Below are 10,726 nucleotides of genomic sequence, written 5' to 3' on the forward strand. Positions count from 1 at the left end.
TATATCATTTCCCATCAATAGTATGTCATCCACATATAATATGAGAAATGCTATAGAGCTCCCACTCACTTTCTTGTAAACACAGGCTTCTCCATAAGTCTGCGTAAACCCAAACGCCTTGATCATCTCATCAAATTGAATGTTCCAACTCCGAGATGCTTGCACCAACCCATAGATTGAGGGTTGGAGCTTGCACACCTTGTCAGCATTCTTAGGATCGACAAAACCTTCTAGCTGCATCATATACAATTCTTCCTTAAGGAAACAATTAAGGAATGTCGTTTTGACTTCCATTTGCCATATCTTATAATCATAGAATGCGGCAATTGCTAACATGATTTAGACGGACTTCAGCTTCGCTACGGGTGAGAAAGTCTCATCATAGTCAACCCCTTGAACTTGTCGATAACCCTTAGCGACAAGCCGACCCTTATAGATGGTCACATTACCATCCGCGTCTTTCTTCTTCTTAAAGATCCATTCATTTTCTATGGCTCGCCGATCATCGGGCAAGTCAGTCAAAGTCCATACTTCATTTTCATACATGGATCCTATCTCGGATTTCATGGCTTCCAGTCATTTGTCGGAATCTGGGCCCGCCATTGCTTCTTCATAGTTCGAAGGTTCACCATTGTCTGACAACATGATTTCCAGGACAGGGTTGCCGTACCACTCTGGTGCGGAACGTGTCCTTGTGGACCTACGAAGTTCAGTAGCAACCTGATCTGAAGTTTCATGATCATCATCATTAACTTCCTCTCTAGTCGGTGCAGGCACCTCAGAAACATTTTCTTGAGATGCGCCACTCTCCGGTTCAAGAGGCAATACTTCATCAAGTCATACTTTCCTCCCACATACTTCTTTTAAGAGAAACTCTTTCTTTAGAAAGGATCCATTCTTGGCAACAAAGATCTTGCCTTCGGATCTGAGGTTGAAGGTATACCCAATAGTTTCCTTAGGGTATCCTATGAAGACGCATTTTTCCGATTTGGGTTCGAGCTTTTCAGGTTGAAGTTTCTTGACATAAGCATCGCATCCCCAAACTTTCAGAAACGATAGCTTAGGTTTCTTACCAAACCACAATTCATACGGTGTCGTCTCAACGGATTTCGACAGAGCCCTATTTAACGTGAATGCGGCAGTCTCTATAGCATAACCCCAAAATGATAGCGGTAGATCGGTAAGAGACATCATAGATCATACCATATCTAATAGAGTGCGATTACGATGTTCGGACACACCATTACGCTGAGGTGTTCCAGGCGGCGTGAGTTGTGAAACAATTCCGCATTTCCTTAAGTGCGTGCCAAATTCGTGACTCAAATATTCTCCCCCATGATCTGATCGTAAGAACTTGATTTTCCTGTCATGTTGATTCTCAACCTCACTCTGAAATTCCTTGAACTTTTCAAAGGTCTCAGACTTGTGTTTCATTAAGTAGACATACCCATATCTACTCAAGTCATCAGTGAGGGTGAGAACATAACGATAGCCTCCGCGAGCCTCAACACTCATTGGACCACACACATCAGTATGTATGATTTCCAATAAGTTGTTTTCTCGTTGCATTGTTCCGGAGAACGGAGTCTTGGTCATTTTTCCCATGAGGCATGGTTCGCATGTGTCAAATGATTCATAATCAAGAGACTCCAAAAGTCCATCTGCATGGAGTTTCTTCATGCGTTTGACACCAATGTGACCAAGGCGGCAGTGCCACAAGTATGTGGGACTATCATTATCAACCTTACATCTTTTGGCATTCACACTATGAATATGTGTAACATCACGTTCGAGATTAAATAAGAATAAACCATTGACCAGCGGGGCATGACCATAAAACATGTCTCTCATATAAATAGAACAACCATTATTCTCAGATTTAAATGAGTAGCCATCTCGCATTAAACGGGATCCAGATACAATGTTCATGCTCAAAGCTGGTACTAAATAACAATTATTGAGGGTTAAAACTAATCCCGTAGGTAAATGTAGAGGTAGCGTGCCGACAGCGATCACATCGACCTTGGAACCATTCCCGACGCGCATCATCACCTCATCCTTCGCCAGTCTCCGTTTATTCCACAGCTCCTGTTTTGAGTTACAAATATGAGCAATCGCACCAGTATCAAATACCCAGGAGGTACTACGAGCGCTGGTTAGGTCCACATCAATAACATGTATATCACATATACCTTTGACATTGTCGGCCTTCTTATCCGCTAAGTACTTGGGGCAGTTCCGCTTCTAGTGACCGTTTCCCTTGCAATAAAAGCACTCAGTCTCAGGCTTGGGTCCATTCTTTGGCTTCTTCCCAGCAGCTTGCTTACCGGGCGCGGCCACTCCCTTGCCGTCCTTCTTGAAGTTCTTTTTACCCTTGCCTTTCTTGAACTTAGTGGTTTTATTCATCATCAACACTTGATGTTCCTTTTTGATTTCCACCTCCGCTGATTTCAGCATTGAATATACCTCACTAATGGTCTTTTCCATCCCTTGCATATTGAAGTTCATCACAAAGCTCTTGTAGCTAGGTGGGAGCGACTGAAGGATTCTGTCAATGACCGCATCATCCTGGAGGTTAACTCCCAGATGAGACAAGCGGTTGTGCAACCCAGACATTTTGAGCATGTGCTCGCTGACGGAACTATTCTCCTCCATCTTACAACTGTAGAACTTGTCGGAGACTTCATATCTCTCAACCCGGGCATGAGCTTGGAAAACCATTTTCAGCTCTTGGAACATCTCATATGCTCCATGTTGCTCAAAACGCTTTTGGAGCCCCGGTTCCAAGCTGAAAAGCATGCCGCACTGAACGAGGGAGTAATCATCACTGCGCGTTTGCCAGGCGTTCATAACGTCTTGATCTGCTAGGAAAATAGGTGCTTCACCTAGCGGTGCATCAAGGGCATATGCTTTCTTGGCAGCCATGATGATAATCCTCAGGTTACGGACCCAGTCCGTGTAGTTGCTGCCATCGTCTTTCAGCTTTGTTTTCTCTAGGAACGCATTGAAGTTGAGGGCAACATTAGTGTGGGCCATTTGATATACAAGACATATTGCAAAGTTTTAGACTATGTTCATGATAATTAAGTTCATCTAATCAAATTATTTAATGAACTCCCACTCAGATAGACATCCCTTCAGTCATCTAAGTGATACATGATCCGAGTCAACTAGGCCGTGTCCGATCATCATGTGAGACGGACTAGTCATCATCGGTGAACATATTCATGTTGATCGTATCTTCTATACGACTCATGTTCGACCTTTCGGTCTTCCATGTTCCGAGGCCATGTTTGTACATGCTAGGCTCGTCAAGTCAACCTAAGTGTATTGTGTGTGTGTAAATCTGGCTTACACCCGTTGTATGCGAACATTAGAACCTATCACACCCGATCATCACGTGGTGCTTCGGAATAACGGACCTTAGCAACGGTGCACAGTTAGGGGGAACACTTTCTTGAAATTATTGCGAGGGATCATCTTATTTATGCTACCGTTGTTCTAAGCAAATAAGATGTAAAAACATGATAAACATCACATGCAATCAAATAGTGACATGATATGGCCAATATCATTTTGCTCCTTTTGATCTCCATCTTCGGGGTGCCATGATCATCATCGTCACCGGCATGACACCATGATCTCCATCATCATGTCTTCATGAAGTTGTCCCGCCAATTATTACTTCTACTACTATGGCTAACGGTTAGCGATAAAGTAAAGTAATTACATGACGTTTATGTTGACACACAGGTCATAAATAAATTAAGACAACTCCTATGGCTCCTACCGGTTGTCATACTCATCGACATGCAAGTCGTGATTCCTATTACAAGAACATGATCAATCTCATACATCACATATATCATTCATCACATCCTTTTGGCCATATCACATCACACGGCATATACTGCAAAAACAAGTTAGACGTCCTCTAATTGTTGTTGCAAGGTGTTTTACGTGGCTGCTACCGGTTTCTAGCAAGAATGTTTCTTACCTACGCCAAAACCACAATGTGATATGCCAATTTCTATTTACCCTTCATAAGGACCCTTTTCATCGAATCTGATCCGACTAAAGTGGGACAGACAGACACCCGCTAGCCACCTTATGCAACTAGTGCATGTCAGTCGGTGGAACCAGTCTCACGTAAGCGTACGTGTATGGTCGGTCCGGGCCGCTTCATCCCATGATGCCGCCGAATCAAGATTAGAATAGTAACAGCAAGTAAAATGACAAAATCGACGCCCACAACAACTTGTGTTCTACTCGTGCATAGACCTAGCTCATGATGCCACTGTTGGGGATCATTGCAGAAATTAAAAAATTTCTACCATCACCAAGATGAATCTATGGAGTAACTAATAATGAGAGATAGGGGAGTGCATCTTCATACCCTTGAAGATCGCGAGTCGGAAGCGTTGCAAGAACGCGGTTGGAGGACTCGTACACGTAGCGATTCAGATCGCGGCCGAATCCGGTCTAAGCACCGAACAACGGTGCCTCCGCGTTCAACACACGTGCGTCCCGGTGACGTCTCCCGCACCTTGATCTACCAAGGAGGACGGAGAGGTTGAGGAAGAAGGCTCCAATAGCAGCACGACGGCGTGGTGGTGGAGTGGCAGTTCTTCGGCAGGGCTTCGCCAAGCTCACGCGGAGGAGGAGAGGTGTTGGGGAGGGGAGGGGTTGCGCCTTGGATGTGGTGCTGCAGCCCTCCCCTCGCCCCTCTATTTATAGGGACAAGGGGGAAGGGGGCCGGCCCCTCCAGATGAGATCTAGTGGGGGGCGGCGGCCAAGGGGGAGGGGGCTTGCCCCCCAGGCAAGGGGGCGCCCCCTTTAGGGTTCCCCCAAACCCTAGGCACATGGGCCCTAGGGGGGATGGCGCCCAGCCCACTAGGGGCTGGTTCCCTTCCACCTACAGCCCATAAGGCCCTCCGGGGCAGGTGGACCCTCCCGGTGGACCCCCAGAACCCCTTCGGTGGTCCCGGTACAATACAGGCATACTCCCGAATATTTCCGGTGACCATATGATGACTTCCCATATATAAATCTTCACCTACGGACTATTCTGGAACTCCTCGTGACGTCCGGGATCTCATCCGGGACTCCGAACAACATTCGGTAATCACATACAAATCTTCCTAATAACCCTAGCGTCATCGAACATTAAGTGTGCAGACCCTACGGGTTCGGGAACCATGCAGACATGACCGAGACAACTCTCTGGCCAATAACCAACAGCGGGATCTGGATACCCATGTTGGCTCCCACATGTTCCACGGTGATCTCATCGAATGAACCACAATGTCAAGGATTCAAGCAATCCCGTATACAATTCCCTTCGTCAATCGGTACATTACTTGCCCGAGATTCGATCGTCGGTATCCCAACACCTCATTCAATCTCGTTACCGGCAAGTCACTTTACTCATTCCGTAATGCATGATCCCGTGACCAACTACTTAGTCATAATGAGCTCATGATGATGCATTGCCGAGTGGGCCCAGAGATACCTCTCCGTCATACGGAGTGACAAATCCCAGTCTTGATTCATGCCAACCCAACAGACACTTTCGGAGATACCTGTAGTGCACCTTTATAGCCACCCAGTTATGTTGTGACGTTTGGTACACCCAAAGCACTCCTATGGTATCCGGGAGTTGCACAATCTCATGGTCTAAGGAAATGATACTAACATTAGAAAAGCTCTAGCAGACGAACTGCACGATATTGTGCTATGCTTAGGATTGGGTCTTGTCCATCACATCTTTCCCCTAATGATGTGATCTCGTTATCAATGACATCCAATGTCCATAGTCAGGAAACCATGAACATCTGTTGATCAACGAACTAGTCAACTAGAGGCTCACTAGGGACATGTTGTGGTCTATGTATTCACATGTATCACGATTTTCGGATAATACAATTAGCATGAACAATAGACAATTATCATGAACAAGGAAATATAATAATAACCATTTTATTATTTCCTCTAGGGCATATTTCCAACAACCGGACCCCCCCGGAGTATATTAGGCCTAATGGGCCTTAGTGGGAGAAGAGGAGGGCCGGCCAGGGCAGCCGCGCCCCCTCCCCCTTTAGTACAAATTGGACAAGGAGGGGGGCGCCCCCCTTTCCTTCTCTTATTCTCTCATTTCCTCTCCTTCTCCTACTCCTACTTGGAAGGGGGGAGTCCTGAGTAGGACTCCTCATGGGGCGCGCCATAGGAGGCTGGCCCCCTCCCCCTCCCCCTCCTCCACTCCTTTATATACGGGGAGGGGGCACCCCTTGGAGACACAACAATTGATCATTGATCTTTTAGCCGTGTGCAGTGCCCCCTCCACCATAATCCACCTCGGTCATATCGTAGCAGTGCTTAGGCGAATCCCTGTGTCGGTAGCTTCATCAACACCGTCACCACGCCGTCGTGCTGACGAAGCTCTTCCCGGAAGCTCTACTGGATCATGAGTTCGCAGGACGTCACCGAGCTGAATGTGTGCTGAACATAGGGATGTCATACGTTCGGTACTGAGGATCGGTCGATCATGAAGACGTGCGACTACATCAACCGCGTTGTCATAATGCTTCCGCTTACGGTCTATGAGGGTACGTAGACGACACTCTCCCCTCTCGTTGCTATGCATCACCATGATCTTGCGTGTGCGTAGGAATTTTTTTTGAAATTACTACATTCCCCAACACTACGATAGCAAGCTCCAAAGCATGAGCTGGTTCTGCTACACACATGTGAACATGTTGTCCAAGACAAGCTTGACCACGGAGTAGTCTTACAATAAAACACTACCGAGTTCAGGTGGGGAACCATCAAATAGGTTATCGAAGTCCTTACATAAGTCCGGATTAGCTTTCTTCTCCTTGAACAAATCAATCAGTGCTTTGGTATGCTACGGAATACATATGGGATGGAGGTAATTAATCTACCGAACCAAAGAATACTTCACACATGCATAACCAACTTGGGATGGTTCCAACGGAAGCAAAACAGCTTCTCGAACGGCAGCAACTTGCAGCAAATGCACGTGAACTTAAAGGAAGTCACTTCTTTCACCAAAACATATACCTCATGAACGGAACACGAAGGCAATGTTTAAAAAGTTTTTAACACTATTTAAGGTTCAACATGAATCATGGATGAGATAAGATGCTGCTGTTGGGCTCAACAACAAGTCATTGGGATTTCCATATAACCGGAATTCCACAATTATGTGAACAGGGTGATAGCGTTGGTCAGAAAAAAAGATGTAATGGTGTATGCTCGAGGGATCAACCATGAGTAAGACAACATTACGAACATAGTTGGTTCTGATTTGACTTGACGATAGCCCAAGTCAAAGTTTTGACAAGGCAATAGATCCAACAACTGATCACGAGGACCAATCAATGGAGATATCATCTTTCTTCAACACACACACACACAAAAGATATACCTTTGGAATTAACTAATTCAGATAAAGCTTTATCTTCCAACTCCCCATGTTTTTGTTTAGCTCAACCGACTAGTTCAGGGTATCCAACAAAGAATCTTGGAGAAAAGGTGGTTTGGAGGAAAACCAACATGATCACGAACTCAACATAGAGGTCAGGTGACAACCTAGTAATACTTCCGAGAAAATATTCGGAACATCATGAACCACCGATATGTCATTAAGCTCGATCTTGCTTCCGAGGCAAGAGGATATGATTGAGTAAGCAAGGGATTGACACAATCCTAACTCTTTGATCGAAGACTGCACCAGGGATATGAACTAGGTAGCACGATCAATCTTAGGATGATGATTCAATAACCAGCACACTAAGAATGAACTTATCTTCTATTAACTCCCAAGCAACAAGTTTGCTAGGAGTATTGATTTCACACATCACAATTCACTTGTCGGTATTCCGGTTACAATAACATGGAAACCGAGAAATGAACAATGATGGCAAAGAATATCACTAAATCAAGAATTCATAAGAGGTGGTGCAATTCTCATGACAATCCTGACATAAAGGGGGTTATACTCCATGGTAGAATAGAACAGAAGATGGATTGGCATTTTGATCTGTAGATCACAACTACTTTGACCCCATCCTGGATATGGATGAGGTACTGGAGTTTGTTTTCTCCTAGTCATTCCAGAATAGAATGGCTTGACGGACCATAAGGATAATAAGCATCGATGAACACGAATGCACACTGCTCCTGACTATGAATTGCTACACAATGGTCAGAATGAAATTGAAAAGGGACAGCTCAAAGGAACGTCTGATTTTCTGAGTTATGGATGCATAGATTAGTATGTCGAACCAAGTTCAACAGGTTTCTTCCGGATAATCCATGCGGAGAGGTAGAATTGGCAGAGTCACAATATAGAATGGAGAACTCATCAAGAGCACTCTTGTTGTAAATTTTTGGTTCAACGAGGAACTTCTACCATAAGCAGTTCCTGGTATTGGAGGAAGGAAATACCATGGACCTTGAGGACTATCGCAAAGGTTACTAATATCCTAAAGGAACTAGCAAACACTACCAACATGAAGTAAGTAGGGTGAATCTCGGGTTCAAGAACCTAGGAATAGAATGCCTACTACTAAATGGGATCACGGGGTGCTTTCGAGAAATGATGGCCAGAATCATCACACTGGGAACACAAAACATGGCTAGATTACTAGCTGACTCTCTAAGACACCTAGGGTTTGTAATAATAGCTCCAACATATATGTCGAGGCAATGAAGTACCTCACCACACTAGTTAGTGTGGTTGATCTGGCACAAAGAAACTTCGGAACGGTAAGGAGGGATTTACAAATGCATCAGACTATTTAGAAACCTGGGATGACTCGGACAGCATAACGGCTGTAAATGCTCAGAAAGATTTGAGACATCTTGAAAAATGGTGGCATAACCACTCAACATCACAATATCAAGGTTCTGAGGCCGGCTATGAACATACGGAAGTAGTGGGAACTGAACTGAGGCTTGAAACCAACAATCCTATAAGTCTACGGATTAGTAACACGTGATCATGATAGAAAGATGAGAAGCCAAGTTCTTAATCCCCATAGAAAATAAGAGGTTGACTCAGATCAGAAGGGCATGAGGTGAACGAGTAAAAAGAGCCTTACGTTCCCATCCACAATCAATTCCCTTATATAACTAAAGCATTTCTAGACACGACTTCAACCAGTTTGGCTTGGTAATCCTACAGGCAGTCAGGCTCTGATACCAAAGCTGTCAGGACCCCGATCCTAAGTCACACCGACCTAGCATGTAACACATCATATCACTTTGCGGCCTCACGCACGGTATTCCCACTGGTGCCACCTTACCTTGCCCGGGACCGTTTGCGCCTTTTGGCTCAAGTATATGATAGTGTCGCTAGCATCCATATGATAGAGAACCCAGGCCGACATGACTAGTTGTAAACCCAAGGTGGCACTAACCTACAGGGACAGGCATACATGATCCAGGAATGAACGTGTTGGTCATCAACGTATGAACCCAAGTCATAGCAAGCTACAAGGACTTAAAGGAACAACGCGTGACATTTCCCCAAAGGGACAGACACAGGAACAAAGAAGGACACATGCCGGCCATCCTAAGTCTTCCGGAGCAGTAGCAAGCTACCATGGCTCAGTGGAAGCACTAGGAGACATTTCTCGGTAAGAGAGGCTACCAAGAATAAACAACTAGGTTGTGGGATCCCACACATACCAAGCATTTCATTAACATACACACAATATGCTCGATATGTGCAAATACAACATGGCATCACAACAAAACTCCACGACTCAAAGTATCTATTCATTCGGCTCCGAGGAGCCAGATATTACAAACATGGGTCTGATGACCCAGCATTCAAGTCATACAAGCAATAAGCACATGCGGAAGCTTAACTTGTCTGAGTACAGACAACTATAAATGAAAAAGGTTGAGAAGCCTGACTATTTACAAGACCCTGCCGAGGGCACAAGATCATAGTTGAGGTAACAAGCTAAACATCGAAGTTCACGCGGAACTACTAGTGAGACTAAAGTCTCTCTGCAAAAACATAAATTAAGCAAACATGAGTACAAATGTACTCAGCAAGACTTACATCAGAACTAGCTACATATGCATCAGTGTCAACAAAGGGGGTGGTGGAGTTTAACTGTAGCAAGACAGCTTTGACTCGGTGGCTATCCTGAACTACGACTGCAAGTAACTCTTTTGGGGTGGCGCACACGAGTCCACATATTCAGCAATCAATACACCACTATGGATCCACTCCCGTCTCTCTATGAGAATGCCATCCATAGCACTCACGCTTATCTTGAGCATTTTAGAGTATCCACTTTCACTGGTCTATGAACTGTATAGGCAACCCAGAAGTCCATTATCGTGGATGTGGCTATTCGAATAGATCATGTTAACCCTGCAGGGGTGTACTTCTTCACACACGCTCTCGCCACTCACCACCATGTACACATCGTGTATCTCGGGAACCTTCAAGCAGTAGCAGGCATGACAAACAAGCATGAATGAGTAGGCACATCAGGGCTCAAACAACTCCTACTCATGCTAATGGGTTCCATCTATTTACTGTGGCAATGATAGGTCATGCAGAGGAAAAGGGGTTCAACTACCACAACATGTAACAGTGTGTGATGCCCCGAGACCGTTGCGCCAGGTGTCTTCCAGTTATTCGTTGTCGTTGCCGTGTCTTTCGCTTGCGTGTTCCATCTTG

Source organism: Triticum urartu, chromosome 3 (genome assembly GCF_003073215.2).
Source record: "Triticum urartu cultivar G1812 chromosome 3, Tu2.1, whole genome shotgun sequence".
In the NCBI taxonomy this organism is placed as follows: Eukaryota; Viridiplantae; Streptophyta; class Magnoliopsida; order Poales; family Poaceae; genus Triticum; species Triticum urartu.